Raw genomic sequence first — 10,802 nt, 5'->3', positions numbered from 1 at the left:
GGTGATGAATTATAAATTTTATTTGGCAGTATGAATGCACTTTAGAAATGCAATAGTTGCGCTACTTTCTGATGGCAATGATATATCTCTAAGTTATAATAATTAAAATTAAAATATTTATTTCATGATATTTTTATTGAAATGAGAGGTACTGAAAGAAACTACACAGAATTCTATACAAATGTCCAACTAGTGGCTCAAACAACTAAGTATTCTGTCTCAATTTTGTTGATTTCTATATATTTAGGTACCAGCAGTAATGCCAGAATGGACCAGGATGACGTGGACAAATTGGTAAATCTGTTTATTGGGATTAGCTGTGTATTAAAGCACTACAGTACTGACGTTTTTTCAGTTACCACAATGTTTTACACAAAAGGTTTAAGTAAATGCTCAGACAGGCATGTTGGAAAGTAATTCCTTGCAGAAGTTTCTAATCAAATGATGTAATTTGGCAATAAGGTGGATGAAAAGGAATGAAAACTTCTCTTCTAAAAAATGGAAAAACAATACAACGCTTTGTTAGATGGCTTGTGTTTGTAGCCTTTAGAATGCGAGCTCTGATTAGCTTATTATACGGCATTATTCTCCCGTAATGCCCACGGGTCGATTACGGGCCTGCTAAACTGAAGCAAAAAGCCATATAATAAACAACTTATTAACCTCGAACATTCAGTCCATAAGGAAAAATCTCAAGCCACGGCCTTGCCGTATTGACTTTGCTATTAGGGAGTTTAAGAAGCTACGACGACGACGCCGAGGAAAACGTCGATTAAAAAATGAATTTATATGTTACCTACGAATCTCGTGATACTCTTAAGTCATTTACTTTGTTTATGACTGTCAAAAGTATCACGAAACTGAATCTGGGACACAGAGATAAATTTGAAATAGAAATTTCAAACCTTAGCTGTTGTGGTTTACGTTGTTCAGACAACGCGGAATTTGGCCATTTCACGTTCTTGTTTTGCAGGGGATGGCAAAGAAATGTACCAAGAATCATAACGCGCGTGCACAGTCATTGTTCTGCTCATTAAACCTTTTGTTTAGCGACGTTGCCGTTGCCGTCGTGGCTTTCTTAAACTCTCTATTGCTCGGTTAATGCGGCATGGTCCCGGTTTGAGATTTTCCCGTAAAGACCTCACTCTCGGTTAATTAGTGGTAAATATTACCATCCGAATGCGAAATTCATCAAATGTGACTGACTGATCACATGTGATGAGTTTTTAGAATCATTTAATACAAGTGAAAACTTAAGTATGAACTCTGCCTAGTAAAATATCAGTTGTTTCAGTTTCACAGTACTTGTTCATGCTTCTTATATCAACATCTGATCAACAGGCTTTGGATGAAGAGTTCACAAAGGCTGCCCTGGTTAGAAAAGGTAAATGTCATAATATTTATTTATTTCTTAATGTATTAATTTAGTCAGTAAGTCAGTCAGTCAGTCAGTCAGTCAGTCAGTCAGTCAGTCAGTAAATCAGTCAGTCAGTCTTTCAGTTACTGATTTATTAAGGTTAGGCTGCGTTAAAAGGCAACAAAATAAGCAATATATTGCAAAATTACCATTTATGTTGTGGTGCACATAAAGTAAAAACACCAAAAGCAGCCTCCATGAAGCATTTTCATTGGTTATTTTTAAGGTGGCTCCCTAGGGTAATTACGAACACCCTCCCTATAGAGCGCGAGTTAGAAAACGAAACTTAGTTAATTTCTCTTAAAGTTTTACCCGAAGAGATTTACCAGTATGGGTACTGTTAAAATAAGGCTTATGTTTTGGTTGTCAACTTTTGGATTAACGCCGTTACCATGGCAACATCTAATCTAATGACAGGCAGATGTATTCCTCATTTTGACCTAAACTCCTTATACTTTCCTTTGGTGAAATTGTTTCATACTTCTCCACATCATGGAAACGATACTGCCTGACACTTTGAATTGGTAAAAAGTCAAGGTTGCTCAGACGGTTTTTCCAATAATCTGTAATTTGTCATTATTCTAAATATATTAGATTAGCTCTGAGAGATTTTCACAAAAATAGGGTATTTTATTGGAATTGTTTGTGGTTAGAAATGAGCCAAATTAAAGAAAAATTCACCCAAGGGAACGCGAGAAAATTAGCATTTATTTGGTCACGCTGACGTCAAAAAAATCAGGAAAACACGCGTGGTGTCACGCGTGGTTATTTATTTAAGTGCGCGCTCATGAAGGAATGAAGGGTGGACTTGATTGAGATTGTGCTGTACGGCATGCGCAACGGCGTGTGCGGCCTCTACGAGTCTTAACAAAAATGGCTTCGTTCACCAAAACCAGGGAATTTATTCTATTCTACCACATAGGCTTGATTAATGACGAGGATTTCTTTCTCCTGCATCCATTTTACATCTGCGAGACCTATGTAGATTTGCCTCTCAGGCTTAATTTCAACCACAAAACAAAATAATACTGATAAAAAGCTCAATTACAGCAGGATCAGGGTGTTTGTACAACGTGATCAGCAAGAAAAAAAGTTTGATCCTAATAAAATACATTTTGAACAGCAAAAAACAGTTATAGCTCAGCTCAGTACATACGGAGCTCGTCATCTGCGACTGTTCGGCCCGGTACAAATACGACTGTCGCTCACGGTAGATGGTTAAATCGTTTAAATTTTCTGCAGAAATACAAAGAAACATTTATTTTGGACGGAATTTTATGATTCCATACTTTATCTTCGAACTAGGCTGTTTAAACAGTGAAAAAAGCGTTAAAATGAGGAGTAAACAGCTGGCTTACACGAGGGAAAAGCAAGGCCGGAAAGTCGTACTGGAACGCGCGTCATGACGTCAATGGAATTGATCTTTACTATTTGCCGCCTTTCTTGTCCCTAATTTATAATTGCTCATCAGGCATTTTGGATGATGGTATCAAAGAAGTAAATTATTCAAAGTGAAAGCATGATGTTCGGACTCCAAAAGGTAGTCGTTGGTCACATGATTTAAAGGAAAATGCATATTTCATTACGCACATCAGTACTGCTATCATAATTAGAATCTACCCTGGTACACATGTTATACGACCCCATTTTTGTTTCTCCTCTGTGGTCGTTGTAAAGGGGTTACATTTTATGGTTTTTAATAACAGTAACAGTAATAGTGATTTAAATTGACTCAGTTCTTTGTTGTTTTAGGTGCTGACAAGCAGTTAGTAGATGGCCTACACCAAGGTCTTACAACAGGTATTTTTACATCAAAGTAAATGTGGAAAAATGAACTGAACAAAATGGCACCAATAGAAAATGAATGGTACTGCAGGGCAGGAAAACAATGAAATCCTGTTGCTCAATGGGCCAGTACATTTCAGTTTTCAGTTGCCCCTACTAAAATATTAATTGCCCAATAAGTCTGCTTTGTTCATTCCTTATCAACTAAAGGCCGCCGCACACTAGCCGATTTTTTGTCGGCCGACAAAAAATCGGCTAGTGTGCGGCGGCCTTAACAAGACTGCTGAGGCTAATTTCACTTGCCCACCGGACTATCAATCTTCCATTTTCACTAGCCCAAGAGCAAAATTTACTTGCCCTGGGCAATCGCAAGTGGTGTTTTTTTTTTCCTGCCTTGTACTGAAGCTATCAGCAAGGCTACCTAAAGCAGCTTTCTCCAAAGACAAACGCACTTGGGATTGTTTTAAAAGTATAACGTTTCCAGCAATTTGCAAACTCAACCCAGGAAACACCAAACATAAACTCTTTGATAGGCTGCCCTCCCTCTCCTCTTCCAATGCTGTAGCAACACAAAACAATTCCATGTGGGTAATTTTGCAGTAAGCTCAACATTTAAAGGGGTGGAGCAGAGCAAAACTAATTACTTTTTAAATACATAAATTGTCTCTAGCTGTAGAAAGGAGTGGAACTAGTATGGGCACAATGAAGCATTTTGAATTCCAGTATACAGAGATCAACTCAACAGGCCGTTAATTACATGTTAAGACAGGAATAGAAGTTAAGTGGACGGTTTGGAGGGCACTGAAATAGAGCTTTGCAAATATTTCAAAATGAAGCCCTCGACCCATTTCTGACCTGCATGGAATTTGGCCACTTCGAAGAAAAATGACCAATCGGAACCAGGGAAGGTGATCTTTTTCGTATACAGACCAGTGTCGTTTAGGAGTCCAGAAAATTTGAAACCAATTGAGAACGAACACAGTTGAATTTGTGAAGCACCGAAACCTCTATGCTGCCTACTCTACGGATCCCATATTTCCTGGCCAACTATGATTCATAATTACATATTATACACAGTATTTTAACTTGAAAGAGTCAAAGAAAAGACACTTAACCTTTAACGTTCTTGATCCATTTACGAGGATGGTTCCCCTTATTCTCAATAAGCGTCTTCATTGGATACTTTTCTTCAAAGTTGCTAGGATCAAGTAGTCAACAGACACAACAAATAAGAACAAAGGCACTCACCTTTTATAATTTATTATCTTCTAGGCAAGAGGAACCGTAAAGGAAAAAGTTGGAAGAAAAACCTTGAAGAGGATTAATCTTTTTCTCTGACAATTCAGTTCTGGGAACTGTAAATCATTCATCCAACTGACTTTGTCTCGTAATTGTACTAACGAAAGGCCTTGCGGAGGATGCAATTAAGGTGGCTACGACTGCATGGTCAAACAAGATTGATAATGATATCTTCCTTCGAATAGCTAAATAATGTCGAAATGCTCTTTTCATCAATTTTAACCATCGTTCCCGTTCCCGTTCCTGACAAATGTAGATCGATTTTTACTTTTTTCAGGTGTGGTTTAACATGAAATTGGATTTTTTTACAGTACTGAGAAAAGCGTTAAGTCAGTGATTTATATTAAAACACTAATATTACTGGTTTGCTTAAAATCGAATATAAATAGGGCTTATTTTACAACTCCTGGCAAATGTTTGTCAAGAACAGTGCCAATGAGGGATATTGGCTGTTATCGCATTATTCAGCTTGTACTCAATAGTGTTTGTAAGTAAGAGCATTGCACATTCTGAAGAATTTCACACTACCACGGTCTCTGTAAATTTCTCTATTTTGTTATAATAAAGCTTCCCACAATGCCACCTTATTTTAGTGTTGTATTTCCCCAAACTCTTTTCACATAATCAGTATTTAAGGTGGCTCCCTATAGTTTTACGATTGCACGCGCACTGAGGACGAAAAGTCGAGTAGTCCGGTTGGTGTCCAGTGTAATTAACACATGCGGACTTACAGTTAACTGCAAATAGCCTGTTCCAGGCGTTTGGTTAGTGGGGAACGGCGGAATGAAAACATGAGAAATATTCGTTGGTGTTTTATTAATCGACCATCGAGCGGGAGAGCCGCGAATTAATCTAGAACCTAGATCTTCCAAGACCAAGCAGAAGGGAGATTTCACTTCTCAGGGTCAAACAGAGTGAAATCTGGGTATGAGATTAGCCGCGAGCCACTCGAGTTTAATTCTATCATGAAATCTGATTGGCCAACAGAAAACAAAAGTTGCTATGTCACAGAACCGTTTTCTGGCTCGAGTTCGCTGACGTTATTTTTCGGTGTAGACAAGCGACAGGCGGAAATACGTCTGCATTCGCAGGCTGTAGAGCACTTTAAAATAATAAACACTGTAGGCTTCCCAAATACCGGAAGGGGGTGCAGTATTCCTTGGAATCATTGGCAGGCGCGTGCCGTCCAGTTCTCTAAATCCTGACCCCATTTCAGACCAATAAATGTCACTTTTCATACCCTTTTCTAGGCTTGACCTCTAAAATGCTGTTTTCAAATATGCATGACCGTTCAGTGTATTCTGCGAGGCAAATCGCGCTTTATCGTGGTATTGAAATTGATTCCTCTCGTTTTTGTTTGAAGATGATAAACTCGACAAAAAGAGACAAATTTCAAGTAATGTCTATATTATGGTTTATTTAAAATTAAGCCATACTTTCGCGGACCAAACCGGCGAAATCATTCTACCCATTTTCAAACCAAAACGGTTCACAAGCCATAGCCTTCAAAAAGGCGGCACATACCTTCTATAGGGTAGAAACCCCTCTCCCCACGCCCTGAATTAGCTTCTTCTCAGTAACAACAGCTGGAAAGTAAGGAACGCATCTTTAGTAATCAACGAATTAACAGTACGCAAAAACATCTCGATCGAGATAGCGAAAAGTCTCAAGTATGTACAGTGAAACCTGTATTAAGCGGACCCCATATTAAGCGGACACACTCTATTAAATGGACACCTGCTCAAGTCCCACCTTTTTTTCTTACATTTACTCCAAAATAAACGTGCATTCAGCGGACACCTCAGTTAAGCGGACACGGACACCAATATTAACCCATTTTGTTGCACAAAACCTGTAATAAGCAGACACTTCAAGGGCTTTTTAATTCTGAAAGCCCAGCTCAGACTTCGTCAACATTGTTCACCGATGTCATATTAAAGCTAAGCAGATTATTCCAGATTGATGCATTGAATGACTGGACATTGTGCTACCGGCAGTCCTTGATCTTACAATATGTTACAATATGTTACAAACGGGTTAATATTATTGCACAATATATTTGAACCTGCTTAGAGCGAACAACCCATATCAAGAGGACATTAGTGAGGGTCCAAAGGGTGTCCGCTTAATACAAGTTTCACCTGTATTAACGTACACCAAGCAAGTAAAGAACAGCAAGCAAGTTAAGTACACCAAGCAAGTAAAGTACACCAAGCAATTGAAGTAAATCAACCAAGTAAAGTACATCAAGCAAGTAAAGTAAATCAAGCAAGTAGAGTAAATCAAGCAAGTAAAGTACATCAAGGAAATAAAGTACACCAAGCAATTAAAGTAAATCAAGCAAGTAAAGTACATCAAGCAAGTAAAGTACATCAAGCAAGTAAAGTACATCAAGCAAGTAAAGTACATCAAGCAAGTAAAGTACATCAAGCAAGTAACGTACACCAAGCAAGTAAAGTACATCAAGCAGGTAAAGTACACCAAGCAATTAATGTACATCAAGCAAGTAAAGTACACCAAGCAAATAAACTACATTAAGGAATTAAAGTACATCAAGCAATTAAAGTACATCAAGCAATTAAAGTACACAAAGCAAGTACAGTACACAAAGTAATTAAAGTACACCAAGCAAGTAAAGTACACCAAGCAATTAAAGTACATCAACCAACTAAAGTAAATCAAGCAAGTAAAGTACATCAAGGAAGTAAAGTACACCAAGCAATTAAAGTAAATCAAGCAAGTAAAGTACACCAAGCAAGTAAAGTACATCAAGCAAGTAAAGTACATCAAGCAAGTAAAGTACATCAAGCAAGTAAAGTACATCAAGCAAGTAAAGTACATCAAGCAAGTAAAGTACACCAAGCAAGTAAAGTACATCAAGCAGGTAAAGTACACCAAGCAATTAATGTACATCAAGCAAGTAAAGTACACCAAGCAAATAAACTACATTAAGGAATTAAAGTACATCAAGCAATTAAAGTACATCAAGCAATTAAAGTACACAAAGCAAGTACAGTACACAAAGTAATTAAAGTACACCAAGCAAGTAAAGTACACCAAGCAATTAAAGTACATCAACCAACTAAAGTAAATCAAGCAAGTAAAGTACATCAAGGAAGTAAAGTACACCAAGCAATTAAAGTAAATCAAGCAAGTAAAGTACATCAAGCAAGTAAAGTACATCAAGCAAGTAAAGTACATCAAGCAAGTAACGTACACCAAGCAAGTAAAGTACATCAAGCAGGTAAAGTACACCAAGCAATTAATGTACATCAAGCAAGTAAAGTACACCAAGCAAATAAACTACATTAAGGAATTAAGGTACATCAAGCAAGTAAAGTACACCAAGCAATTAAAGTACATCAAGCAGGTAAAGTACATCAAGCAATTAATGTACATCAAGCAAGTAAAGTACATCAAGCAGGTTAAGTACATCAAGCAGGTAAAGTACACCAAGCAAGTAAAGTACATCAAGCAGGTAAAGTACATCAAGCAAGTAAAGTACATCAAGCAAGTAAAGTACATCAAGCAAGTAAAGTACACCAAGCAATTAATGTACATCAAGCAAGTAAAGTACATCAAGCAGGTTAAGTACATCAAGCAGGTAAAGTACACCAAGCAAGTAAAGTACATCAAGCAGGTAAAGTACATCAAGCAATTAAAGTACACAAAGCAAGTAAAGTACACCAAGCAATTAAAGTATATCAAGCAAGTAAAGTACATCAAGCAGGTAAAGTACATCAAGCAATTAATGTACATCAAGCAAGTAAAGTACATCAAGCAGGTTAAGTACATCAAGCAGGTAAAGTACACCAAGCAAGTAACGTACATCAAGCAGGTAAAGTACATCAAGCAAGTAAAGTACATCAAGCAAGTAAACTACATCAAGCAAGTAAAGTACATCAAGCAAGTAAAGTACACCAAGCAATTAATGTACATCAAGCAAGTAAAGTACATCAAGCAGGTTAAGTACATCAAGCAGGTAAAGTACACCAAGCAAGTAAAGTACATCAAGCAGGTAAAGTACATCAAGCAAGTAAAGTACATCAAGCTAGTAAAGTACACCAAGCAATTAATGTACATCAAACAAGTAAAGTACATCAAGCAAGTAAAGTACATCAAGCAAGTAAAGTACATCAAGCAGGTAAAGTACATCAAGCAGGTAAAGTACATCAAGCAGGTAAAGTACATCAAGCAAGTAAAGTACATCAAGTAGGTAAAGTTCATCAAGTAAGTAAAGTACATCAAGCAGGTAAAGTACACCAAGCAATTAAAGTACATCAAGCAAGTAAAGTACATCAAGCAAGTAAAGTACATCAAGCAGGTAAAGTACACCAAGCAAGTAAAGTACATCAAGCAGGTAAAGTACATCAAGCAGGTAAAGTACATCAAGCAGGTAAAGTACATCAAGCAAGTAAAGTACATCAAGCAAGTAAAGTACATCAAGCAAGTAAAGTACATCAAGCAAGTAAAGTACACCAAGCAAGTAAAGTACATCAAGCAGGTAAAGTACACCAAGCAATGTACATCAAGCAAGTAAAGTACACCAAGCAAATAAACTACATTAAGGAATTAAAGTACATCAAGCAATTAAAGTACATCAAGCAATTAAAGTACACAAAGCAAGTACAGTACACAAAGTAATTAAAGTACACCAAGCAAGTAAAGTACACCAAGCAATTAAAGTACATCAACCAACTAAAGTAAATCAAGCAAGTAAAGTACATCAAGGAAGTAAAGTACACCAAGCAATTAAAGTAAATCAAGCAAGTAAAGTACATCAAGCAAGTAAAGTACATCAAGCAAGTAAAGTACATCAAGCAAGTAACGTACACCAAGCAAGTAAAGTACATCAAGCAGGTAAAGTACACCAAGCAATTAATGTACATCAAGCAAGTAAAGTACACCAAGCAAATAAACTACATTAAGGAATTAAGGTACATCAAGCAAGTAAAGTACACCAAGCAATTAAAGTACATCAAGCAAGTAAAGTACATCAAGCAGGTAAAGTACATCAAGCAATTAATGTACATCAAGCAAGTAAAGTACATCAAGCAGGTTAAGTACATCAAGCAGGTAAAGTACACCAAGCAAGTAAAGTACATCAAGCAGGTAAAGTACATCAAGCAAGTAAAGTACATCAAGCAAGTAAAGTACATCAAGCAAGTAAAGTACATCAAGCAAGTAAAGTACACCAAGCAATTAATGTACATCAAGCAAGTAAAGTACATCAAGCAGGTTAAGTACATCAAGCAGGTAAAGTACACCAAGCAAGTAAAGTACATCAAGCAGGTAAAGTACATCAAGCAATTAAAGTACACAAAGCAAGTAAAGTACACCAAGCAATTAAAGTATATCAAGCAAGTAAAGTACATCAAGCAGGTAAAGTACATCAAGCAATTAATGTACATCAAGCAAGTAAAGTACATCAAGCAGGTTAAGTACATCAAGCAGGTAAAGTACACCAAGCAAGTAACGTACATCAAGCAGGTAAAGTACATCAAGCAAGTAAAGTACATCAAGCAAGTAAACTACATCAAGCAAGTAAAGTACATCAAGCAAGTAAAGTACACCAAGCAATTAATGTACATCAAGCAAGTAAAGTACATCAAGCAGGTTAAGTACATCAAGCAGGTAAAGTACACCAAGCAAGTAAAGTACATCAAGCAGGTAAAGTACATCAAGCAAGTAAAGTACATCAAGCTAGTAAAGTACACCAAGCAATTAATGTACATCAAACAAGTAAAGTACATCAAGCAAGTAAAGTACATCAAGCAAGTAAAGTACATCAAGCAGGTAAAGTACATCAAGCAGGTAAAGTACATCAAGCAGGTAAAGTACATCAAGCAGGTAAAGTACATCAAGCAAGTAAAGTACATCAAGTAGGTAAAGTTCATCAAGTAAGTAAAGTACATCAAGCAGGTAAAGTACACCAAGTAATTAAAGTACATCAAGCAAGTAAAGTACATCAAGCAAGTAAAGTACATCAATCAGGTAAAGTACACCAAGCAAGTAAAGTACATCAAGCAGGTAAAGTACATCAAGCAGGTAAAGTACATCAAGCAGGTAAAGTACATCAAGCAAGTAAAGTACATCAAGCAAGTAAAGTACACCAAGCAATTAATGTACATCAAACAATTAATGTACATCAAGCAAGTAAAGTACATTAAGCAAGTAAAGTACAGCAAGCAAGTAAAGTACATCAAGCAGGTAAAGTACACCAAGCAATTAAAGTACATCAAGCAACTAAAGTACACCAAGCAAGTAAAGTACATGAAGGAATTAAGGTCCATTAAGCAAG

General features: G+C 36.9%; 1 long non-coding RNA gene and 1 pseudogene across 1 annotated transcript in view; one reads left to right on the top strand and one right to left on the bottom strand.

The window, feature by feature from the left end:
* Nucleotides 1-5,083, top strand: part of LOC149105992 (uncharacterized) — a 5,128-nt gene extending 45 nt beyond the window's left edge. The window contains exons 1-5 of the long non-coding RNA XR_016209583.1: nt 1; nt 248-294; nt 1,342-1,384; nt 3,170-3,217; nt 4,475-5,083. The exon at nt 1 is cut by the window's left edge and continues 45 nt beyond it. This is a non-coding gene — a long non-coding RNA (uncharacterized LOC149105992). The remainder of the gene's footprint in view (nt 2-247; nt 295-1,341; nt 1,385-3,169; nt 3,218-4,474) is intronic.
* Nucleotides 5,084-7,889: 2,806 nt separating this feature from the next.
* LOC149105991 (uncharacterized) lies at nt 7,890-10,272 on the bottom strand (annotated as a pseudogene).
* Nucleotides 10,273-10,802: the final 530 nt, after the last annotated feature.

Source organism: Orbicella faveolata, unplaced genomic scaffold, assembly GCF_042242905.1.
Source record: "Orbicella faveolata isolate gen_17 unplaced genomic scaffold, um_ofav_v1 contig_3, whole genome shotgun sequence".
In the NCBI taxonomy this organism is placed as follows: Eukaryota; Metazoa; Cnidaria; class Anthozoa; order Scleractinia; family Merulinidae; genus Orbicella; species Orbicella faveolata.
Note: the sequence above shows the minus strand (reverse complement) of the source record. Positions and strands in the feature narration are given on the sequence as shown.